The sequence below is a fragment of the Bombina bombina genome, unplaced genomic scaffold, assembly GCF_027579735.1.
Source record: "Bombina bombina isolate aBomBom1 unplaced genomic scaffold, aBomBom1.pri scaffold_769, whole genome shotgun sequence".
Lineage (NCBI taxonomy): Eukaryota > Metazoa > Chordata > Amphibia > Anura > Bombinatoridae > Bombina > Bombina bombina.
This window is the reverse complement of record NW_026511543.1, coordinates 45,001-72,400: the sequence shown is the minus strand read 5'-3', so window position 1 is coordinate 72,400 and position 27,400 is coordinate 45,001. Positions and strand designations below refer to the sequence as shown.

The 27,400-nt window shown below is 41.8% G+C and overlaps 1 protein-coding gene across 1 annotated transcript in view; it reads right to left on the bottom strand.

Moving 5' to 3' along the window:
* The window catches only part of LOC128643792 (serine/threonine-protein kinase 10-like), a gene marked incomplete at its 5' end in the record, with an annotated part of 161,281 nt that overhangs the window by 101,693 nt on the left and 32,188 nt on the right, over window positions 1-27,400 (bottom strand). The gene's annotated exons all lie outside the window — the stretch shown is intronic.

Below are 27,400 nucleotides of genomic sequence, written 5' to 3'. Positions count from 1 at the left end.
GCTTTAACCCTTAAAATAACGGAACCGGAGCCGTTTTGAACTTTAACCCCTTTACAGTCCCTGGTATCTGCTTTGCTGAGACCCAACCAAGCCCAAAGGGGAATACGATACCAAATGACGCCTTCAGAAAGTCTTTTCTAAGTATCAGAGCTCCTCTCACATGCGACTGCATGCCATGCCTCTCAAAAACAAGTGCGCAACACCGGCGCGAAAATGAGGCTCTGCTTATGCTTTGGGAAAGCCCCTAAAGAATAAGGTGTCTAAAACAGTGCCTGCCGATATTATTATATCAAAATACCCAGATAAAATGATTCCTCAAGGCTAAATATGTGTTAATAATGAATCGATTTAGCCCAGAAAAAGTCTACAGTCTTAATAAGCCCTTGTGAAGCCCTTATTTACGATCGTAATAAACATGGCTTACCGGATCCCATAGGGAAAATGACAGCTTCCAGCATTACATCGTCTTGTTAGAATGTGTCATACCTCAAGCAGCAAGAGACTGCTCACTGTTCCCCCAACTGAAGTTAATTGCTCTCAACAGTCCTGTGTGGAACAGCCATGGATTTTAGTGACGGTTGCTAAAATCATTTTCCTCATACAAACAGAAATCTTCATCTCTTTTCTGTTTCTGAGTAAATAGTACATACCAGCACTATTTCAAAATAACAAACTCTTGATTGAATAATAAAAACTACAGTTAAACACTAAAAAACTCTAAGCCATCTCCGTGGAGATGTTGCCTGTACAACGGCAAAGAGAATGACTGGGGTAGGCGGAGCCTAGGAGGGATCATGTGACCAGCTTTGCTGGGCTCTTTGCCATTTCCTGTTGGGGAAGAGAATATCCCACAAGTAAGGATGACGCCGTGGACCGGACACACCTATGTTGGAGAAAAGGGGACTATCAGCAGAGGCTTAGATACAAGTTAATTACAAAGGTAAAAAGTATATTAATATAACCGTGTTGGTTATGCAAAACTGGGGAATGGGTAATAAAGGGATGATTTTTTTTTTTAAAATGTACTACATCATTTTAAGGTATAAAGCACTGCATAGAAACTTACATAGTGCTTGGGGATAATAATTAACTTCAGATTAAATAATATTTTTGTCAATATATGATCATCAATGCTTATTATAATACAACATATACACTATATCTTTTTAAAGTATAAAGCAATGCATAGAAACTTACATAGTGTTTGAAAATATTAATTAGCTTCAAACTGAATAATATATTTGTCAATAAATAAATAAATACTAATGCTCATCAAGGTATAAAGAAATTCACAGAAGCGTATATATAATTTGAAAAACATAAATTATGCTTACCTGATCATTTTCTTTTCTTCCGATGGAAAGAGTCCACAGCTACATTCATTACTTTTGGGAAAAAAGAACCTGGCCACCAGGAGGCAAAGACACCCCAGCCAAAGGCTTAAATACTCCCTTATCCCCCAGTTATTCTGCCGAGGAACAAGGAACAGTAGAAGAAATATCAGGGTAAAAAAGGTGCCAGAAGAATAAAAAAAAAAAAACGGATGGGGAGCTGTGGACTCTTCCCATTGGAAGAAAAGAAAATTATCAGGTAAGCATAATTTATGTTTTTCTTCCTAAATGGAAAGAGTCCACAGCTACATTTGGGAAAACAATACCCAAGCTATAGAGGACACTGAATGCCAAAACGGGATGGTACAATAGGAGTCCCAATCTGAGGGCACTAGGCCTGAAAACCACTACCCAAAAAAAAAAAAAACGGCTTTGTCCGAAGCCGAGAAAACAGGAAGGGAAAAGGCCCCAAGGACACTGACTAGCAGATAGCTCGGAAGCCTAGCTAGAGACCGCAACATTAGACTCAACTGAGCCAACAGTCCTCCGGGAGATATTGTTGCCCAACAGTCGGTCCCCCACCACACACCCTTAACTAGCGAAGGGAACCCCAGCTGAAACTCCCAAAGGAATAAGGCAAGGAAGAACCAAACAGAAACCGAAAGTTTACCACAAACGCCATAAAAAGAAAAACTCCCAAATCAAACCAAGCTCGCAAGACCTAAATGGGTCCTGACAATAAGGGGAAGCAATGCCCAATACAAATAGAAACCAAAAGGCTTAGAACCAGGTAGCAAAACAGAGAAAAGGTTCTCCCAATATCCTGAAAATTATTGGAACAGCTAGCTAGCACATGATCAAGGAGCAAACAGCTGCAGCTGGTTTCAAAGAGCAACCCTTCACTTGCCAGGCAGCAAGTCAACCAGCGCCTAGGAACAACTGAAAACGTAGACCAAACGTCATCCAAACTCAGAACACTAAAGTTATCAGACATGTAGCAGACCCAGACGAAGGTAAATATCTGAGTCAAGAACACACAGTCATCCTCAGGATGACACAGAAGAAATACTTGCTAGAAGCGGCTACTAAACGTAAAGTGCTAAACCTCCACTACAGAAGGCACACTCTAGGCAACCAAAAAAGCCAGACCTACACAAAGGTGTCAAAAATAAAGTGAGAGCCCAGAACCTCAACGAGAACCAATGCGCCCCCCAAAATCCGAGAAGAACAACGGATCTCAGGACCTACAGTACCTCCAGCCGGGCCAGCCCAATCATCGACAGGTCTGAATCTAGGGGACCAGAAAAACCCCAGCTCAAAAAACAAGCGGAAAAATGGCACAGCCATTACAACAGTGCTCGGATGCCAACCTGAAACACCACATGGAGACAGTCGACAAGGCCGTAGACCTAGAGATCTAGCTAAGTCTCCGCATAGACTCAAGGCGTAGCCAGCAACTCTCCAGAAGGACAGAACAACCCAGAGAGCGTACCTCTCTCCGAAATAGGATAACCCGTCTGCCCAACCTCCTGAAGACAGGAGAAGCCCTAATATAGGGACCACACTTCCGAAAGGATATATACGCCCCCCCCTCAAGACAAAGGGGGCCGGCAAAAGGGCCAGGAGGACAGAACACTGCCCCCAGGACACAGCCATAAGCTGAACCAAGAGAACAAATCTCCAACACCCTGACCTGGAAGGAATCCCCTGAAGATTGAAACTGGATAGCACACAGACAAGGTGCCATAGCTGAAGTGGTTCCACAGTGAACCATCTGCTTGCAGAGCAGCAAAGCCATCACAGTATTTCAGCAAGCCGACCAAGGGAAACCAACCAATAGGCGAAAGGCAACCCCAAGGGGCATCGGCACCCAGAAAAACCTGGCCAACTGAACCAGTTCAACTAGCCCAATCAAAGGACCCAGCCCAAGTTTCCTGGAACTGGGGAACCCCAGACCAGCTCTAGATCCGAACAGTCCGGGAAAACCCGCAATGGGATCCACAAAGGAAACGCTGAGTGAGAACCTCAGCCACCGGAAGAACCAGGGCGAGGAGAACTGAAATCCCCCATCCGATATAAAAACCAGACCCCCGGGAGATAACCATATATACAATGTCCAAAGCAAAATGAACAACGAGAAAAACTCGCAAGTCCTGACAAAAAACGAGACCACCCCTTGCCAGAGTCCAACGCTCCAAGGAGCAAAGACCAAAACAAGGTCACTAAAGCCCTAGATGGAAATAGCCACAAGACGACTAAGAACAAGAGAATACCTTGAGGACAAAGTCACTTGAGCAAAGGCTAGTCTCCACATCACCGCCATAAAATCAGAGGAGAAGATGAAATATGGATGCGGAGCATTCCCCAACTCTGGGGAAGAAACCCCAACAGAGCTCAAGGAGACCACACTGCCCATGTCCCTACAAAGGACCCTACCAGGTCCCCCTAAGGAATGGTCTCAAGAAGAGAATGGTCTCAAGAAGAGAACCACAGCAGGAACAAGTCCAAGGACAATTTCAGAGCCCTGGAAGGCCAAACCGTCTAAAATGGACGGAAGGAGGCGCTAAGCCCCCAATCCTCCCAAGAGAGGCAAAAAATTCTAGGCCCCGAGGAAATTGGAGCAAGGAGAGTGACACAGCGGAACTCCACTGACCCGGTCAACCAGATTGAAGGCCGATTAAGGACTGACACAATCCCCCTGCCATACGGATCCTTTTAGAGTGCTTAGCTGAACTTGTAAAGAAAAACAAGAAAACACACAAATAATTATGTGAGAACTCAGCGCCCCACCGGACCAGCCAGGTAGAACAGGCGCCACTTGTCTGAATAAGCCACAGGACAGAAGATCTGAATCCCAGCAGGACCAGCCACAGCGGAGGTCATAACTGTCAAGTTGCCTAAATCCTCCCTCAGAGGGGAAGGTCAAACAGACAAACATAGGACTAACGTGTCCCTTAAAGGGACACTCAATCAAAATGAAACTTTCATTATTCAGATAGAGCATGCCATTTTAAACAACTTTACAATTTACTTCCATTAACTAAATGTGCACAGTCTTTTTATATTTAAACTTTTTGAATCACCAGCTCCTACTGAGCATGTGCAGAATAAACGTGTATGCATTTGTGAATGGCTGATCGCTGTCACATGGTACGTGTATGCATTTGTGATTGGCTGATGGCTGTCACATGGTACAGGGGGAGTGGAAAAAAGGAAATTTATGCTTACCTGATAAATTTATTTCTTTTTCGATACGATGAGTCCACGGATTTAATCCTTACTTGTGAGATATCGCCTCCTGGTCAGCAGGAGGCAAAGAGCACCACAGCAAAGCTGTATAAATAGCTCCTCCCTTCCCTCCCAACTCAGTCATTCGACCAAAGTTAGGAAGAGAAAGGAAAAGCCAAGGTACAGAGGTGTCTGAAGTTGAACAAAAAATTAATAACCTGTCTCATAGAACAGGGCGGGCCGTGGACTCGTATCGAAAAAGAAATAAATTTCTCAGGTAAGCATAAATTTCCTTTTCTTTTTCAAGATACGATGAGTCCACCGATTTCATCCTTACTTGTGGGATACAATACCAAACCTATAGTACACGGATGAAACAGGAGGGACAAGACAGGAAACCCAAACGGAAGGCACCACTGCTTGAAGAACTTTCCTCCCAAAAACAGCCTCCTTTGAGGCAAAGGTATCAAATTTGGAAAAAGTGTGAAGAAACGACCAAGTCGCAGCCTTGAAAATCTGTTCAACAGAAGCATCACTCCTGAATGCCCACGAGGAAGCCACAGCCCTAGTGGAATGAGCCGTAATTCTTTCAGGAGACTGCTGTCCAGCAGTCTCATATGCAAAACGGATGAAACTCTTCAGCCATAAAAAAAGGTAGCTTTCTGACCCCCTACAATTCCCAGAAAAAAACACAAACAAAGAAGGTGATTTACGAAAGTCCTTAGTAGCTTGCAAGTAGAACTTTAAAGCACGGACCACACCTAAATCATGTAACAGGCGTTCCTTCTGAGAAGAAGGATTAGGACAAAGATGGAAACACAATTCCTGATGAATGTGCTGAACTGAAACAACCTTAGGAAGAAACCCAGGTTTAGTACACAACACCACCTTATCCGCATGGAAAATAAGATAAGGAGAATTATATTGTAATGCTGAAAGCTCTTATACTCTTCGAGCAGAAAAAATAGCAACCAAAAATAAAACTTTCCAAGATAATAACTTAATATCTATGGAAAACATAGGTTCAAATGGAACCCCTTGAAGAACACTAAGAACTAAATTCAAACTCCAAGGAGGAGTAATAGGTCTAAATACAGGCCTTATTCTAATCAGAGCCTGACAAAAGGATTGTACATCTGGAACATCTGCCAGACGTTTGAGTAACAAAATAGACAAAGCAGAAATCTGTCCCTTCAGGGAACTAACGGATAACCCCTTCTCCAATTCTTCTTGGAGAAAGGACAAAATACTGGGAATCCTTACCCTACTCCATGAGTAACCCATGAATCCCCACCAATAAAGATATGCACGCCATATCTTAAGGTAAAACTTCCTAGTAACAAGCTTACATGCCTGGATTAAGGTATCTATGACCGAATCAAAGAAACCTCGCTTGCATAGATCAAGCATCCAATCCCCAAGCAATCGGCTTCACAGAAACTAGATTAGGGTGAAAAAGGGACCCTGAAGAAGAGATTCCTCCCCGACGGAAGTGTCCAAGGTTACAGAGATGACATGGTCAGCAGTTTAGCATACCAAATCCTGCGAGACCACGCAGAAGCGAGGAGAAGCACCAATGTTTTCTCCTATTTGATCAGAAACAAACCCCTGGCATGGGGGCGGAGCGAGGCCAAGCTGGAAATGGCCGCAAAAGACTGAAGCCCTGAGCAGGTTAGACGAACCTTAGCCAAAAAAGAAGAGTCGGACTCTGAAATACAGGACCACTTAATGGCATATCACCTATCTACACTTGGGGGATAGGCAGGTGCAAGAAAAACTCTGATGATAAAAACTGGAGGCGTAATGTAAAGTGATAACGCTGTGTAGGCCCAAGCCCTGACAGCCTGTAAAACCGGAGGGGCGCAGATTTGCAATTTTCTCAGAGGGATGAGGAGTTACATGGTTCACGATCTTAGGAGCTCTGGAGACCAAACATAAGTAACAGGTATGAAACACATCTGTTCAAATCAATAAGCAAGGGGAAAAATGTGCTTAAAAACTTAACGCTGCAGATTATACGACGGCCCACGTGGCACACAATAGCCCCGGCACTTTCATGTCCCCTATAACAGTTATTTCTCTCACATGAGGATTATAAAGCACAAGCTGTGACGAACCTACCTTCCTACCCATAAATAAGCACCAATAATCAGAAATTGGCCACTGGGGATGGCCCCAAAAAGACTCAATAAGCAGAACAAACCGAGCAAAGTATTAAAAAATCAAACACTCTCACCAGTACCTGTAAGCAACTTTTTTCAGCCTCAAGAAAATCCCCATAGGGAAGCAGACAAAACTACAATGGAGACACAGCCTAACTCCATGTCAGTGGCGATATCAAAAGAATATGCAGATCAGCTAAAAATGGACATTGCTAAGCTGCCTACCAAGGCTGACTTTGACGGTCTGAAAGACTTAATACAATCTGAACTGTCTTCCATGAAACATGACATAAAGGAGATAGGAAACAGGATAGAGTCCATAGAAGAAGCCCAAGATTCCACAGATAAAATAGTGGACTCACTAACAACTCATGCCAGAGAGCAAGAAGCCTATATGGAAGCTATGGATGATAAACTAGAAGACCTCGACAACAGGGGCCGTAGAAACAATCTGAGGGTAAGGGGAACACCGGAATCCATTACACCAGCAGAAATACCGGAATACCTACAAGGGCTGTTTAAGCACTTACAGAATGACCAACAGGCTCCTGACATGGAACTGGACAGGGCACACAGAGCCCTACGGCCCCCTCCACCACCGAATGCACCTCCACGAGATATTATTCTAAGGTTTTTGAGGTACACAGACAAGGAGAAGATATGGCTTCAGGCACGACAACTGAGACAAATAACATACTTAGATCACCACCTACAAATATTTCTAGACCTTAGCCCCATAACAGTGCAGAAAAGAAAAGAGGTCCGCTTTATAACTAAAATACTACAGGAAAAGAATGTGAGATATAAATGGGGATATCCCTTTTGCCTACATGTGCAACACGAAGGAAGATCAGTGACATACAGATCACCTAAAGACCTAGAGGACCTATCTAAACTACTGAACATCTCTTTTAGTCCACCAACTACAGCTGAAGAAAGGTCAAGATTGCCAACTGCTGCAGCATCTTTCAGCAAGCAGATGAACCAAAAGCCGACCTGGTCAACGGTCATAGCGAAGAAAAGGAAGGAGAAAAGACCAAAGCCCTCAACATCGTCCAGCAGTGACCCAGGATGAATAACAGGACAGTGAATTTGTGGGTGAGATAATTCTATATTGAACTTAGTGAAAAGTCATATAGGACACTAAAATGATAAGTGAAGCAAGTCATATGGACATTGATCAACGTAAAAGAAAAGTTAACATTTGGGTTAAGTTTGTAAGTTATCTGGTTCTGATAGCCGGATCTGTTAAATGGTTAATCAAATCATTACTAATGTATGTATAAGGAGTTAGATTAAGTTTGGTTCTGTCATGATACTATGGACTCCGAAGAGACCCCCAGAAATGTCTTAAATGGATAAGCTTTCAACCCCCTCCCTTCCCCCCCTCCCCCTAGAAATGTTTATATTGGCAAGAGGAGTCAACCAGCAATCCCCCCTAGCTGGGATTTATAGCACAAGATAGATTGTGCCCAGATTGTAATGTTTGAATTGTTTGAAATGTTTATATTATACGAAGTGAATGCAGTTCTTTGTTTTATTGCCTTGAAAGTCTTAAACTACTGTTTTAAAGTTGCCACAGGTCAGGAGCAAATGCACGGTCGACATGGTTGCCTTGAATGGAAACACTACACAATTAAGGTACAGGATAAATTCCAAGTGTTAATCAAGTTTATATTTAGTCTTCTTAATGAGTTAGATGACAGAAAACACACAGAATAGCCTTAACATTCTAACGGCAAACGCAAAAGGTCTCAATAGCCCACACAAAAGAAGCGTAGTGCTAAAAGACATAAAAGATAAAAGGGGGGATATAGTGTTTTTACAGGAAACACATTTTGTAAAGGGTAGGGAACCTAAGACATTTAAATTTAAATATGGTGAATCGTTTTATGCATCCAATTCTACCAAAACAAATGGGGTGGGAATCCTAATCAAAAGAAATATACCCTTCCAGCAGATCAAGGTACATAGGGACAGGGAAGGGAGATACTTGATTGTCATAGGTAAGCTATTTAATACAGTGGTGACCATGGTCTGCACGTATGCCCCCAACACTAGACAAGACGCATACTTTAAACATTTAACTAACTTACTATTAGAAGTGTCCAAAGGTACCCTAATTCTTGGAGGGGACTTCAATCTTACACTCGACCCCTATATGGACAATTCCAATCACACTTCATCCGTCCCCAACAAAATAATTAACACAACACGACAGTGTCTAAAAGACCTCACGGTTCACGATGCTTGGAGAGTGAAGTATCCAGACGTAAGAAATTACACTTTTTATTCACACCCCCATGCCCGATACTCTCGCATTGACTACATCATGCTAGACGTAGCCAGCTTAGCTAGGGTAAAGGAACTCACCATTTATCCCAGAACATGGTCGGACCACTCGATGGTAGGCTGCACTATATATTGGCCCCTAATGAATAAAATCTCACACACATGGAGAATAGATGATAATTTAATTAGGGATCCAGTCTACGCATTCAAAATAGAAAAAACATTAACTGAATACTTTACACTGAATCAAGCCTCCATATCAGATAACAGGCTCTTGTGGGAAGCTCACAAATCAGTGGTTAGAGGCGAATTAATAAGCTTGAAGGCTCACAAAATAAAGGAAGAAAGAATTTATCTACACAATACTCTTACTAGGCTTTCAGAGCTAGAAAAACAACACAAATATAACACTCATGATCACACATTACTGAAAGCAATAGAAGATTGTAGATCCACAATACAAACCATTATAGATAAGGAGTGCAAGCAACATGCAATAAAATTGGGGCAAACATATTTTGAGGGTAACAACAAGAGCAGCTCATTATTCGCCAGAAAACTCAAAAGGAAAATTAATAAAACATATATTTTACAGATAAAAGACATCAAGGGGAAAGATGTATACACGACTACCCAAATAGCTGAGGCATTCAGAACATATTATGAGCAATTATACAATATTAGTAAAGGAGGGGAAAATCCACCACAATTGAAAAATAGCTCACTGACACAGGAATACCTAGAGAAACTAAAGTTCCCCACACTGAGACAGGAACAGATAGATTCACTGGATAGTCCTTTCTCTTATGAGGAAATCAAGAAAGTAATAAAAGACCTCCCTACAGGGAAGGCCCCAGGCCCAGACGGCTACTCAAACAGTTACTACAAACAATACAAGGACATTTTAATACCACAACTATTAGACTTGTTTAACAGCATCAGTGAGGAGAACCCATTCCTAGACACTAACCTGGAAGCTCATATAGTGGTCTTGCCTAAACCAGGCAAACCCCCAGACAGGGTGGAGAATTTCAGGCCCATTTCACTATTGAATTCGGACCTCAAAATCTATGCAAAAATTCTATCCAACCGTTTAAATCAGGTACTGCCCCAGCTTATTAAGAATGACCAAGTAGGTTTCATCCAAAATAGAGAGGCCAAGGATAACACCGTTAGGGCAATACATCTCCTAGAATACACCCAGCAACAGAAATTGCCCCTGGCCCTGGTCTCAACAGACGCGGAAAAAGCGTTCGACCGCGTCTGTTGGACATTCCTCAGGGCCACATTACAAAAATTCCAACTGGGAAAGACCACCATATCAAGGATTTTCGCCCTTTACCACTCCCCGTCAGCTAAGGTCAGAGTCAATGGCCATCTGTCTAATTTATTCAGTATATCAAATGGGACCCGCCAGGGTTGCCCCCTATCCCCATTGCTGTTTGCCTGTATAGTGGAAGCTTTGGCCTTGGCAGTTAGAGAAAAACCCTCAATCCAGGGACTAGACATAGCGGGCTCTACCCATAAGATCTTATTATATGCTGATGATATTTTATTTTTCCTTACCAACCCCGCAACCTCTATACCCTCCCTTTGTGATGAACTAGACAATTTCCAAAAAGTATCCAATTTTCTCATCAATAAATCTAAGTCAGAGATGCTTTTGCTAAACCATGATCCCCTGCAATCCCAAAATATTTGTCAGATATGTCCATTCAAAAAAAGAGGGAATTCCCTGAAATACCTAGGCATATACTTAGCCCCAACAACTGACGAAATGTTTCAACTAAATTATGTCCCCATCCAACAAAAGATCATAGCAGATCTCTCAGCTTGGAGATCAAAGAATATCTCCTGGTTAGGGAGAATCACAGTCCTAAAAATGAATGTCCTTCCAAGGTTATTATACATCTTCCAAACCCTGCCCATCCCCACACCCAAGAACTTCACTAATTCATTACAATCCAAACTATTAGCATACGTATGGGAAAATAGGCCAGCAAGGATCAATAAGCAACTAATGTGCATGCCAACTAAAAGGGGTGGATTAGGGGTTCCTGACTTGGAAAAGTACCGTACGGGAATATTCTTACAACGGATCATTGATTGGTACACGAACTTCCCAACTAAGGCTTGGGTGGTACTGGAGCATGATATTGCGAATAAGACAAACCTGGGGTCTCTCTGCTGGCTTCCGCCAAAACAGATCTCTTTAGAACATCATCCTAACTCTATCATCGCAGAGACATTCCGGGTCTGGAACAATATACTAATATCATACCCGAATATATCCTCAAGACCCTCCCCGTTAACACCCCTTACAAATAATACAGACTTTATACCGGGGCTGAATTTCCCCAGCAAAACCCTATCCAACAAGCGAAGAACCTTAGCGGCATATCAGTTAGGTAATGAGCACAAATTTTATAACCTAGAAGAGTTAGCGACAGAGGGAATTGACCTATCAAAAAATTGGTTACTACTACGCCAATGCCAATCATATATCACAAAACACCCCGATCGAAGGAATTTAGTGAGGCCCATGACTGCATTTGAATCACTATGTAGATCAGACACCCCACATAAAAAGACATTAGCTATTTCTCATGCACTACTACAAATCCCACCTCATGGCTACACTCCGTATTACATAGACAGGTGTAATACAGAACTGAACCTAGACATGACACCAAGAGAGGTCTCAGAGATTTTCACGAATGTAACCAAGGTCTCCTCCTCCAGCCGGCTAATTGAACTAAATTTAAAAATAATCCAAAGATGGTACTACACACCAGCTAGGATACATAAACTCTATAGGACGGCAAGTGATATATGCTGGAGGTGTGAAAATGGCAGGGGGAACATGGCTCACATCTGGTGGGATTGTACTATGATAAAGGAAGTGTGGGAAAAAGTGGCAAGGGAGACTTCAGAAATGGTTGGGGTCACGATTCCACCGGATCCTCGCATCTGGCTATTTAATATTATTCCAAGAAAAACACAAACACAAGTGAAAAAACTAATCTTTATGGCAAGTAATGGCATGAAGACATTACTTGCAAGGCATTGGAAACAAAAACACATCCCCACAGTTGCTGATTGGCTCCATACTTTCCAACATATCTTACAATTAGAGGAATATGCATACATTAAGTTGAGGACTGAGGTGTCATACGGTTTAATGAAAATCATGTGGGACACATATATAGCAAATAAATTTCATAATTAGCAAATGCGACCTAAGTTGTGTTTATGCTTTATTAGGAGATTGACTTAGGACCTAGGGCTCCTGACAACTGTGGCAACAGAATGTTCCTAGATACATATTGTTAGACGCATTCCACTGTACAACTGAAAAATGTAAAAGAAAATGTTAAACGGTTTGTTGCAATTTTTTTGACTTTTGTATTGTACGAATTTTATTTGACAATAAAACTGTTTATTAAAAAAAAAAAAAAAAAAAAAAGAAACAAACCCCTGGCAAAAAAACACAAACGGGGAAAAAAAAGAACCTAGGCTGAAAGACTGAAGAACCGCCAAGGCAGTTATCAGCTCGGACTGGGGCCCTCGGACCTGGACACGTATCCCGAAAACTAGGCATTCTGTCAAGATGCCATGATATCCAACTCCGGCCGACCCCATTTGAGAATCAGGAAGGAGATACTCCCGGATGGAGATCCCACTCACCCGGATGAAAAAGACTGTCTACTCAGAAAATCCGCTTCCCAAGTGTCCACCCCTGGGATAAGGATCGCTGACAGAGAGTAAGAATGAAACTGGGCCGAAGCCAACTGAGGCCAGAACAGAAAAGAATTGAAGCTTGCTCTCAGTTGTAGGAAATCGAAGAACAGACTCCGCTGGAGTCCTCACTCTGCTAAATCATGTACCCTGGGACAGGTGATCCAGAGACAACCACCATAGAAAAGAGTCCCTTGTCTCCTGCTTCAGAGTTAATTGAGGAGATAAGTTTGCATAGTCTCCGTTCCATTGCCTGAGTATGCTCAACCACATAGTTTTGAGGTGGAAACAAACATAAATTGAAGTGTCACAAGGCGCTGCTCATTTTATCAACCCCTGAAGGATGAAAGGTTGAATGGACCTCACCGGGGATTGAACCTGCAACCCTCGGGTTTTCACAGAGCTCAGCCACAGTGCCTTAGCATGCTGAACTATCTGTCCAGCTAACGTCCAGTCCGTCACCGTCAGCCCGAATACCACTATGTACTGAGCCACTGAAGGTCGAGAAGTGGGCTGAAGGCCCAGACCAGTAATGATAGACCTTTATTTCCTGACCTCAGTCAGAAAAATCAGAATTGACGTGGAACCTGTCATGATTCCCAAAAAGCTACCCTTGTGCTTGAGACAAAGGAACACCTGTCCAAAGTCACCTTCCACCCGTGAGTTCACGGGAATAATACCATGTCCGTGGAAATCTTGCTTGCTGACCACGTACAGGAAGTGTTTGTCCATAAAGGCAAACCCTAGAACCTGAGACGAATCTCGTGAACGGCACAGGAAGGTACTTGACCCCTATTCCACCATTGACATAAATTGACCTTCTAGGATCAAGGGAAAAAAAATCAATAGTGCCCGCCTTGAAGGACAGTACCCTTTTTCAAAAAATGGACTGAAGATACCTTCCTTCGGGAACCATAACCCGATCGGTAACCCCAGATCCTGTACCAATATTAGAACTGGAGCAATCACCCCCAGGTCTGAGAGGTCTCCTACACAGCGTAAGGACGTCTCTCCCTTTATCTGATCCTTAGACAATCTAGAAAGCAGAAACTGCCTCTGAGAGGAAAACATTTGAGCTCGAAACCAAACTAGAGCGAAAAAGGAAAGCCAGCCCCTACAAGATCCAATCCTGGACCGGAGCATGTTCCCCATGCTGTCTTTAATTCAACAGCAGACTATGCGTTCACCAAAATCTTAGTCATAGAACACATAGCCATAAAAATAAGGCTCTAACCATAAGGTACCAAGAGCTGGAACAGAGCCACCTACGCTCCCAGTTTGATAACTGGAAGGGAAGAAAGTGAAAAAAGAATTAGCCAATATGCCGCTACACCAGTGACGGTAGCAAAGTACACTGATGGTTGCCATTGTAAACCCTGGTGTGTGTCCCACAACTAAATTTAGCCCATTAAGACTATTCTCTAAGGGTATAGAAGTTCACGCAGTGATCACTCCTTCCCCCTAAGGAATGTCGTCCAGCCTCTTAGCTGATACGGCCAAGGGAAACAGTCTTGTACATATAGAGAACGCCCAAGGCACCAATTCCATCTGAAACTGAAATTCTCAGTAACATGGAGAAACCGTTAGAATAGCAATTCTTCCAGCAATGCTAAACCCTATGTAAAAACATAGAATGCATCAAAACCCCGAGTGGAGTGTGAAGGACACGCAGGACACTGCATGCGGGCCATAAAATTTCGATTGTAAATTTGTGGCCATGTGTTGACAGACTCCCAAACAGCAATCGTCGAAGAGGGAATAGGTTCAAAAAGAAAAAACTAATTTGAACATAGGAAACCATACTGTTCCTTTAATTCTGAAAATTAACTCTATGCTTGAGTGCGTTTGTTTCATCCTCAGTCATAAAGGATGAACTAACAAAGAAAACAGCTGAAATTCATTTAATATAATGCACACAGAACAAAATGCTACTGTCCCTTTAATTCTTAAAGAAACTCATTCTTGTGAGAGTTTGCACCATCCTACGTCACAAAGGATGATTGAACAAACAAAACAGCCGCAACTCTTTTAACAAAATTTACACAGAAAAAAATTTACTGTCTCTTTAAATTTTAAAAGAACGTTTTATTTCTGTTGTGCAGAAACAATCCAATAACATAAAAACTGCTGCAACTAGACATCGCTACGTACATCAAAAGCAAAGTCTTTGCAAGGAACCACAGAGCACTGCCTGTGGGTCATAAATTAATCTGGACACTATAGAGAAAAAATTGTGGCATAGATTAAGCGGTGTCACCGGACTTCTAACAGCCATAGCTTTAGAAAGAGTAATTAAATCAAAAATCAACATATGAAAATATGTGACTGTTTCTTTAAATTTTAAAAAGAATAACATTTTTCCATTCAATAACCAGCAAAAAAAATAGGGCAAATTTTTTGTTAGATCAGAACACCCCTCAGCAGTATCCCCTCTGAGTATGATGTTCTAAACCGGAACCCCACCGCAACAAGGAAAATTAGGTCACAATCCGACTCATTTCTGTCGGCAAGTAAGCCTACAATATATTAAAATATGTCTCTTTGAACCCTTCCATTTTGTTATAGAGAAGGGAAAAAACAGGACACTCTCATGAACGTATATAACATATCTCCCAGTCGGCATATAGAGATATTGAACCACCGGGGAGATACTGAGTGCGCCATGCAAATGGCATCCCAAGGACCGCCCATTGTGGGCGATGACACAACAGACATCTCCCGGGTGGCATTGTTAGTGAATCGCCGGGAGATAAAGAGGACTCGCTCACAGAAACATTGCTGCTCAAGTACCGCCCTTCGTGGACATTACCACAACAGGTATCTCCAGGCGTCATGCTAGATGTATTGAACCGCCGGGAGATAAATAAGGCGCGCAAATGCAAAGTGCGTCCCCAAGGACCGCCCTTCGTGGGCGTATGTAGAGAGACTCCTAACAGCCATCAATCATACAGTCATCTCCCGGTCGCCATGTTTAACCGCCGGGAGATGTAACAAAATGCCCCCCTGTGACTGTTTCTTTTGCCAAATAAATAAAAAGGCGCTCAATTACCCCCATAGTTTCTTTATTCATAAGAATAGGGAAAGAGTGTTTTTTAATGCACAGTCATCTCCCGGCATGCTCTTTTTTTTATGAAACCGCCGGGAGATGATATTGACAAGGGGAATCTGAACCGATTTCAGTGTGTTATTGCGCTCAATTACCCCCTTAGTTGCAAGTAACCCCTAGGGAAAACATCAACACAGACATCTCCCAGGCGGCATTATGTAACCGGCTGGAGATAAGGTCTTTCTACAGAGCCCATACATTGATAGAATGCCTTACTGTCTTTATTACATGAGCTGGCTAGAATTGTCTCCCATGAAAGGAGAAAAACATACCTGAATAAAGAGCCCCTTCTCTTTTTCTAAGGGCTGTTATTCACAAATTGAGTGGCCAATGTCTTCTGAGCCCTTTTCTATCTTCTTAAGCCCAGAAATAAAAAATGGCACTTACCTCACATCTGCCGACAGCAGATCCCTCAGATTTTTCCCCGAATAGGGCAGCAACAGTATATGGGAGGCGCAGTGAGAATAATGTCCCACCAGTTCCCATAGCTTTAAAGCCACCAAATGCTTCTCTTTTTACTGAAGAGACTGATCTGGTCTAGGCTACACCCAAGCACAAAGTAGCACTCTTTGGCACTACTTTAAAAATAAACTCTTGATTGAAGAAACTAAAACTAACACCTCACTTTACCTCTTCCTATCACTAACACAGGCAAAGAGAATGACTGGGTTGGGAGGGAAGGGAGGAGCTATTTATACAGCTTTGATTTGGTGCACTTTGCCTCCTCCTGCTGACCAGGAGGCGATATCCCACAAGTAAGGATGAAATCCGTGGGCTCATCGTATCTTGAAAAAAAAAAAACCATAACTTTTAAAATTGTCAGAAAAAAAATCTACTACTCATTTGAAGTTCAGACTAAGTGCTATTGCATTGTCTCGTTATTTTGCATTTGTTGATTATGCAAATCTACTGTGTTGACTGGTCCTTTAACAAACTTCCGAAGAAGCAACCAGAGAGAATCGATCCCAGAAGTTCCCGAAGTAAACACATAATCAAAATTAAGAGACATCCTAACCCGGATAAAAGCAAATATAAGGCAACCCGTAGGTTAACGCCCAGGAAGAAAACAGGTATACCCGCAGGGCCAGCCCAACGGAACCCTGCTCTTCCAACAAAAAACTGGGAAAGATCTCAATAAGTAGACAATTTGGAAATTACGTTATCCCCTCATGTCTAATGATGGGAGCCATTAGAAGTAGAATACTGCGGATTCCCGTATCCGTTAAGGATAGGAACCTCCAATAAGTCAAAACGTGTCTGAGTAAAATGTGAAGACGCGCTATTCTGTAACGAAAGGCACAACACCCAGGGACAGCTACACTGCAGGGAACAGTATAGGCCCACTCAAGGGATCGGGCACAAACGCAAATAAACGTCTGGACTTTGCAGACGCATAATCGCTGGGGGGACGACGACGACAAGCCTCCCTGTAGGGAGGGATAAACATAATCTGGGTTACCTGCACGTGTATTAGCAGGGAGCGGTAGGGAACTCGTCTCTCGGAGGACAGAACCCCCAGAGGCGGATGGCTCAGCAGACCCCCGATTCCCAGAGCCCGAGGAACAGGGCGCTCTAATACGGCATATCGAACATAACTGATTGACCTTTGTCAACGGGGTCAATTAGCATTCTTCACAAGTTGAAGAATCTGAAATTTGAACAGTCTCAGCATCAGAATCCTCCATAACTAGATAGAGAATATAATAATAATGGACTAAAGAAAAACAAAACGGCACCTGACACCCACCACCTCCCAGAACCAGACACTAGCAGACTCTAATTTTTTAGTCGCTACACGGTCAGGAATGCAGAAATGGAAGACCAGAACGTAAACACGCCCAGTCACAAGTACAGTCCAAAAAAACATAAAAACTGCTGCAACTAGACATTGCTACGTACATCAAAAGCAAAGTCTTTGCAAGGAACCGCAGAGCACTGCCTGTGGGTCATAAATTAATCTGGACACTATAGAGAAAAAATTGTGGCATGGATTAAGCGGTGTCACCGGACTCCTAACAGCCATAGCTTTAGAAGGAGTAATTAAATCAAAAATCAACATATGAAAATATGTGACTGTTTCTTTAAATTTTAAAAAGAATAAAATTTTTCCATTCAATAACCAGCAAAAAAATAGGGCAAATTTTTTGCTAGATCAGAACACCCCTCAGCAGTATCCCCTCTGAGTATGATGTTCTAAACCGGAACCCCACCGCAACAAGGAAAATTAGGTCACAATCCGACTCATTTCTGTCGGCAAGTAAGCCTACAATATATTAAAATATATATATACATACACACACACACACGTAATAAGTCCTGCAAGATAATTCCTTACGGAAAAAAAAATAAGTTACAGTACATTCTGATTAAGTAAAATGAAACAATCTTACCGGAATCTACGCCGTGGAACAGGAACACGGCCCTTCAAGTGCGACGAATAGTAGCAGCGCTTCTGCCATGGACTTGAGAGAAGAAAGCAGGTAGCGAAGCGAAGTTCGACAACGCTGATTGCTTTTGGAGCTGTTAATATGAGTTGGGATGGTTTCGCAGAAAGACTCTCCCTGCATCTCCAGACTAACTTTTATCCAGGCCCTCACTGAGAGACTGACAGGATTACTTAAAGCTCCCGTCCCATGTCAAAGAGTACTACGCTCCAAAAGAGATAAAACAAACTTCTGACATTTCTCTGCCAACCTCCTGGGACGAAAAGCAAAGAATGACTGGGGGATGAGGGAAGTGGGAGGAGTATTTAAAGGGACAGTCTAGTATAAATTAAACTTTCATTATTCAGATAGGACTTTAAATTTAATCAACTTTCCAATTTACTTTTATAATCAAATTTGCTTTTATCATCAAATAATGAATGCAGCTGTGGACTCTTTCCATTTAGGAAGAAAATATTCATTAACTTCAGACTAAACTGTATATATGCCAATATGTAAACAATCCCTATGAGAGCACTTGCAAGTTTTTCAAGTAGTACAACATATGCACTGTATCTTTTTCAGGTATAAAACAATGCATAGAAACTTACATAGTACCTGAGGATATTGATTAGCTTCAGATTTAGTACTAGATTTGTCAATATATGAATAAACACTAATGTTTATCAAAGTATATATATATATATATATATATATATATATATATATATATATATATATATATATATATATATATATATACACACACATAAGTGTATATATAACTTGTAAATATTATTTAACTTCAGTCTGAACTGTATATTTGCTGATACAATATATATTTTTTATTTGATGCAGTAATATCGAGGGATACCGCGCTAAAAGACCCTGGGTTAATCGAAGGCCAAGAGTACTATAATATGGGGGAGGAGTGTTAGGAATTAATGAGATAGGAGTGATTATTTCTCGTTAGGCCACGGAAGTATAAATGTTAGTATTATCGTTAAGGCAGGTGATAATATATTTACAAATTATATGAGGCAATGCTTCAATAAAATAGTAACTTTAGAGATAGAGATAAGCCACTTTATGGTGAATAGGAAGGTAATCAGTTGTACCAATTATTGAAGAAGGAGATAACTTGTTTAAATTAGTGTGGCCGGAATAATGTAAAAATTGGGTATGTTAAACAATACAATATATGTTATATGCTGGTTCAAGGTGCTTAGGGAATGCTGATTATTTTCTCAACTTTAAGCTAAATCTATGCATAATTATGTTAGTAATGCATACATTATAGCCTATACAGTATACATTATTCCTAGTTGTTTCAGCAAATGATTTGCAGAGGTTTACTTCTGCAAGGCAGCATATATTATTGGAAACATACAATATATATAGCATATAACATTTCTAGTTGTTCTCATTTAGTATACTGGGCTCAATCCTTTTAGCATATCTAGTTGGGGAAAGAGGATGGCATAAGACAAAGAGATACTCTAAGAGGTAGCATGCCTATCTACTTTACATTTAGCATATTTTAATCACACAAACCTCAGGAATATTAATGTTGTTGGTTAAAGTATACAAACTAATAAAATCTACTGTAACTTGCTTTCCAAACATAATCAACATAGGGACTTTCACCCAAAACATGCCAATGCACGGTACATGTGTATATTTAAATAATCAAGGTTACAGAAAACTTGTATGAGGCCTTCAGAAAAGTCTTAGCCTAAGGCTGGGTGCAGGTTCCATAACTGTCCGAATTTTTATGACTTTTTGTAGATAGAGTAATGGTCAATTGTATCTATGATATGGTACTATTGAAATACTCCTAAAACATTCATACCTTGGGCCATCGTAGATTTGGGTACTCTATATTAAAAGGTGGCGTAATTAGGAGGTATATCTGTTTTATCTATATAGGGGAGGCTATCTAAAATCAGGATATACAAACATCAAATGGGTATCTCAAAGTCTCAAGCATATTTTATCTTATATACTCTAGGGCATGCACGTTAACAGTCAATGGGCAACATATATGAGCTAAAACAGCTGGTAATAACCACTGCACACCTAGATCACAAGGAAGCACACAGTACTCAAGTTTAAGTATGGTACAATTTGCTAGGATATTCCCTTCTTCAAATATATAGGCAAATACTATGCTATCGGCATGATCCTACACACAAATGTATGGGGTATCTTTAAATAACTATAGGTCCCGTAATAGAATAACAACTCACAATGTACCCTATTTTACAACACAGCAACTCAGACACAGTCCAGAGTCTCTCTCAGCCAGTTTCTTGTCTGTGCTTCTTAGAAGTAAGGAATCTATACTCCCGGCCAGGCACGGTCAAATCATTAAAAAGTATACCTCCAGGATCCCATTTCAGAATTAGGTGGCCAAATAGGAACGATCCGACAGAGGAAAAGAATGTCTCGCATGACCTGTGCCAGTTTATTTTGGATAGGTAGTGCAGCCGTCCTTGTATTGGGTTTCTTGCTAGAGTTGTAAATTTTTTTAAGACTAAGAGGAAAATGCTGTGGTCGCTCAGTAGATGGTCAGTGCCAGAATCTCCTGTCCTCTTCAGGAGTGTAGACCAGAATCTCCTGTCCTCTTCAGGAGTGTAGACCAGAACCTTCAGGCTTTTCGGAATAAGCTATCTCGAAGGGATTCTCACCTGCAAAGCTCGTTACCAAGAACTTTTCACCCATCTGATCAGTCCCCTGAAATGTTATGTCTCCATCCGCTTTCCCTGCAATGCCAGAAGTGTGCAGTAGATGCTGGGGCCCCAGAGCATCTCCGCTAACACCACCAGTGCCGGTTGAGCTTGAGTAAACTTCTGTCATGGATCCAAAGTTATCCGTGGGATAAGTTTGAGATTATTGCATCAGCGACAAAGATTATCTAGTGCTAATTTAGGAGTCGAGCAAGTGACCCATACATTTTAAAGATTCAATTCGCCTCCACTTGATGTCTTTATATGATTTTAAAGTAATTATATGAAAATATGCGACTCCGCCCCCCATGATCTATCTTTTTAAACAATAAAAAATTGGGAGTAGACTGTCCCTTTAAAGGATTACTTTCTGTTATCATTTTTAAGCCAAACAACTAACATATTAAAGTTAATAAACATTAATTAAAACCTACTGACCTATATTTTCTCCAAAACGAAGTTTCATAACGTTATAAAAGTTATATCTTTTATTCCCCGATGATGTCACGTTATCCTGCCCACTATTTTCAGCACTGTGTGTTCAAAATACTTAAACCAATGAAATTGTGTTTAAAGCTCCATTTTGAAACCTAGGTATTGTAAACGGATTGGTACAGATCAAAGGATACCCACGGAGTGGGTTTGGAAAACAATTAAATTTGCAGACAAGATTTCTGATATACGGTAGAGATATGTTAATGAAATGCTATTGATAAAAAGCGTATTTGGGGTAGTTAGTTAGTAACAGGCATAGAAAATATTTACTTACAGTGGCCCTTTAAGCATGCCATTTTAAACAACATTCCAATTCCCTTCTATTATCAGTTTTGCTTAGTTCTCTTGGTATCTTTTTATAAAGAGTAGTCCTTGGTGAGTTTAGGAATGTGCACGTGCCTTATAGTGATGTTATACATAGTCACAAAGATTGCACTCCTGACCTCCTATCAGTCTACCTAGGTTTTTCTTCAAAGGATAACAAGAGAAAAAAAAACACAAATTTGATAACAGAAGTAAATTGGAAGGTTGTTTAAAATGGCATGCTGTACCTGAATTATGAACGTTTAATATTTTTTTTAACATTTGCACCATCATTGTGAATTACCTTGTTCTCTTGCAAATTAGTATACCTTGTTACTTCCCTCCTCCTTTGCAATGTCCTCTTTCATTAACCACCTATATACAAAAATAGACCACTGTAGAACTAGATCAGAATCCTTGTTCAACACCATAAGTCAACAATTAGATATTCTCCATAGCACTTCTCACTAGAACAATACAATATCTCCAAGCAGTTAATATGCTGAACCAGTTTTTCTTAGTTTTCAAAATATTACTACACAAGAAAAGGTCTGTCTTAAATAAAATACAAAACAGAAAGTGCAAAGTTTAAATGTAATAAAACAATCTGAAGTGTAAAGTAATATAAAATACAAAAGCACAAAGTGTAAATGCAGCAGAACTCTCATGTCATGCAGTGCTATATTGCACTGGGCTTGTCTCTTCTTCACATTCAGAAATGCAATGAACGCCCCTTGGGAAAAAATTTTAGCAAAATCTGCATTTTTTGGAATTACACTAGGGATCTCGCAGTGCTGGAGGATAATTTTATATCATGACATCGGAGCAGAGAGGTATAATCAGGCCCTATATGAGATATAAATATTATGAGGTAGGTGGTGTGGGAGAAATGTAAATATTTTGAGGTAGGTGCTGTAGGATTGATGTAAATATTTTGAGGTACGTGGTGTGGGATAGATGTAAATATTTTGGAGGTGGGTGGTGTGGGATAGATGTAAATATTTTGAAGTAGGTGGTGTGGGATAGGGAAGAGAGGCCAATAAGCAAATGTAGGCCACAAATTTAGGTTCTAATATTTAATAACACTCTTTTCCATTTACTGACGCGTCAATTAAAACAAAAACAAAAAAACACATAAATTATGCCTACCAGATAATTTTTTTCCTTCTGTATAAGGAGAGTCCACAGTTGTTGGGAAATACTGAACCTGGCCACCAGGAGGAGGCAAAGACACCCCAGCCAAAGGCTTAAATACCTCCCCCAGTTCCCCCATCCCCAAGTCATTTTGCAGAGAGAACAAGGAACAGTAGGAGAAATATCAGGGTATAAAAGGTGCTAGAAGAAAAATATAATTTAGGCGGCCGCCCATCGGAGAACACGGGCGGAGGCCGTGGACTCTCCTTATACAGAAGGAAATGAAATTATCTGGTAAACATAATTTATGTTTTCCTTCTTAATATAAGGAGAGTCCACGGCTTCATTCCTTACTGTTGGGAAACTTATACTCAAGCTCTAGAGGACACTGAATGATAACAGGAGGGACAAAAAGAGAAGCAGACCCTAAATCTGAGGGCACCACAGCCTGCAAAACCTCTCCAGAAGGCTGCTTCAGCTGAAGCAAAAACATCAAACTTGTATGTAAGGAGGACCAGGTAGCCGCCTTACAAATCTGATCCATAGAGGCCTTGTTCTTAAAGGCCCAAGAGGAAGCCACTGCTCTAGTAGAATGAGCCGTAATTCTCTGAGGAGGCTTATGTCCTGCTGTCTCATAAGCTAAGCGAATAACACTCCTTAACAAAAAAGACAAAGAAGTTGCAGAGACCTTCTGCCCCTTACACTTCCCAAAATAGACAACAAACAAGGAAGGAGTTTGTCTAAAATCCTTAGTAGCCTGAAGATAGAACTTCAAGGCTTGAACCACGTCCAAATTATGAAGCAAACGTTCCTTCAAAGAAGAAGGATTAGGATACAAGGAAGGAACCACAATCTCTTGATTGATGTTGAGGCCTGACAGGACTTTAGGAAGAAACCCTAACTTAGTACGTAGGACAGCCTTATCAGAATGGAACACTAGATAAGGAGGCTCACATTGCAAGGCAGCAATCTCAGATACCCTGCGCGCAGAAGCAATAGCCAGTAGAAAAAGAACCTTCCAGGATAACAACTTAATGTCAATTTCATGCCCAAACGGAGCCTGCTGCAAAACAGGTCTGATCCTAATAAGAGCCTTAACAAAGGACTGTACATCTGGAAGCTCCGAGAGCCTCTTGTGCAGTAAAACAGATAAGGCTGAAATCTGACCCCTCAGGGAACTGGCAGAAAGACCCTTCTCCAGTCCATCCTGGAGAAATGATAGGATACTGGCAACCTTAACTTTATGCCAGGGGAATCCACGCTCTTCACACCAGAATAAATAGGTTCTCCACACCTTATGATAGATGTGACGAGTAACCGAATGAGAGTATCAATAACTCTCTCAGAAAAACTTCTCTTGGCTAGGACTAAGCGTTCAATCTCCACGCAGTCAGCCTCAGAAAATCTAGATTTTGCTGAACAAAAGGACCTTGTTCCAGCAGATCCCTGCGACAAGGTAACTTCCATGGAGAAGAAGATGGCATCCCCACCAGATCCGTGAACCACGTCCTTCGCGGCCACAATGGCGCAATCAGTATCACTGATGGCTGCTCCTGCTTGATGCGGGCCACTACATGAGGAAGGAGTGATAACGGCAGGAAAAGGTAAATTAGATTGAACTTCCAAGGCGCTGCTAATGCATCTATTAGCTCCGCTTGAGGATCCCTGGACCTCGACCCATATCTGGGTAGCTTGGTATTGAGACGAGATGCCATGAGATCTATCTACGGCATCCCCTACCTGTAGCATATCTCCGCAAATACTTTGGGATGGAGAGATCATTCCCCCGGAGGAAAAGATTGTCTGCTGAGAAAAGCCGATTCCCAGTTGTCCACACCCGGAATGTGGATTGCTGACAGCGAACAGCTGTGGGTCTCCGCCCACTACAGAATCTGAGACACTTCCCTCATTACTAGGGAGCTTCTCGCTCCCCCCCTGATGGTTGATTTAAGCCACCAAGGTTATATATTGTCTGATTGGAATCTGATAAACCGGGACGAACCCAGAAGAGGCCAAGCCTTCAGACCATTGAAGATTGCTTGAAGTTCCAGAATGTTGATCGAGATGAAACGTTCCTCCTGAGACCACAGACCCTGAGCCTTCTTGGTACCCCAAACAGCTTTCCATCCTGATAAACTCGAGTCTGTAGTCGCAATCTCCCAGGATGGTATTAGAAAGGATGTCCCTCAGGCCTCAGACAGATAATCTGGACAGAGCCACCAGGAGAGCGATTTTCTCGTCCGGTTGTCCAGGGAAAGCTGTTTAGATGGATCCGAATGATCTCTACTCCACTACCTCAGCATGCACAGTTGTAACGGTCTGAGACAGAACCTGGCAAAGGGAATTATGTCCATGCTGGACACCATGAGACCAATTACCTCCATACACTGAGCCACAGATGGCCTTAAGGAGGTCCGGAGGGCAAGACATGCCGAAGCTAGTTTGCAACGTCTCTAGTCTGTCAGAAATATCCTCACAGATATGGAGTCTATTATAGTACCCAGGAATTCTACCCTGGTGCTTGGAATCAGAGAACTCTTTTCTAAGTTTATCTTCCATCCATGAGATAAGAAGAAGAAAGAGAAGAGATACCAAATGGTCCTCTGCCAGACGAAAAGATGGTGCTTGTACCAGAATATCGTCTAAGTAGGGAGCTACTGATATACCATGGGTTCTGGCAAAGGACAGAAGAGCCCCTAGAACCTTCATAAAAATTCTTGAAGCAGTTGCTAGACCAAACGGAAGTGCAATAAACTGGAAGTGCTGGTCCAGGAACGCAAACCTTAGGAACTGGAAGTGATCCTTGTGGATTGGAACGTGAAGGTAAGCATCTTTCAGATCTATAGTGGGCATGAACTGTCCTTCCTGAACTAGAGGAAGGATGGATCTTATTGTCTCTATCTTGAATGAGGGGACATTTAGAAACTTGTTTAAGCACTTTAAGTCCAGAAGCGGGTGGAAAGTTCCCTCCTTCTTTGGGATCACAAACAGGTTTGAATAGTATCCCAAACCTCTTTCTGCCATAGGGACCGTGACCCCTAGGGATGACAGATCCTGCATGCACCCCAGAAAGGCTTCCATCTTTTCTGGCCTTGAAGACAGGCTTGAAAGGAGAAATCTGCCCTTGGGTGGTTGAGATTTGAAACCTATCTTGTATCCCTGAACTATGACCTCCAGGACCCATGGATCCTGCACGTCCCTGAACCAAGCGTCTGAAAACAGTGACAGTCTGCCCCCTACACGATCCAGAGCCGGATCGGGGGCCGCCCCTTCATGCCGACTTGGTCTCGGCGGGCTTCTTGCTCTGCTTGGATTTAATCCAGGATTGAGCTGGCTTCCAAGTACTCTTGGCTTGCTCGGGCTTAGAGGAGGACTGTTGTCGTTGGGATTTCTCAGAACAAAAAGGAACGAAAATTAGAGCCTTGTCCCTTAGACTTGTTCTTTTTATCCTGCGGTAAGAAGGCACCCTTGCCCCCGTGGAGATAATGGAGTCTAGGCCTGGACCAAATAAAATAATTTCATTAAAGGGAATGTAAAGGAGCCTAGACTTAGAAGTCATATCCGCAGACCAGGATTTCAGCCTGAACGCCTGACGGGTCTGCACTGAAAAATCAGAAATCTTAGCATTTTTGGCGAATGATTTGCATGTTTGCATCACAGATAAAATAATTAGCAATTCTCAAGACCTTAATTCTTTCTTAGATAACGTCAAGAGTCCCTCCACCTTGATCAATTCCGATAAGGAGTCGCACCAGTAGGCCGCAGATGCAGCAACTGAGGCAACAGCCGCTGCAGGTTGAAACAAGTATCTCGTATTCTGAAACATTTTTCTGAGAAAAGTTTCTATCTTCTTATCCATCAGCTATCTCAACGACGAGCTATCCTCAAGCGGTATAGTAGTACGCTTAGCCAGTGTGGAGATAGCACCATCCACGTTAGGAATGGAACCCAACAATTCCAATTGAGAGTCCGGGACCAGGGAATAATTTTTTAAAGAAAGATGAAGGGTTAATGGAAGATCCAATTCTATCCAACTCGTTCTTAATAATGTTTGCCATTTTTACAGGTAGAGGAAACGTTAACGGAACTACAGTAAGGAATGAAGCCGTTGGCTCTCCTTATATTAAGAAGGAAAAGTAGCACAGTTTTCACTTTGTTGTTTAAGTGACAATAAGCTGTAGTCATTAATACATACACCTCTATTCAAAAGGCAGAATAAAAGTAGCTTCATCTTAAGTGATGTTAAAGGGATATCACACCCACATTTTATGTTTCATGATTCAGATAGAGAAGGCAATTTTAGGCAACTTTCAAATCTACTCCTATTATCAATTTTTCTTCGCTCTCTTGGTATCTATTTGAAAAAGTAGGAATGTAAGCTCAGGACCCAGCCTATTTTTGGTTCAGGACCTGGGTAGCACTTGCCGATTGGTGGGCCAGCTCCTAAGCATACATTCCA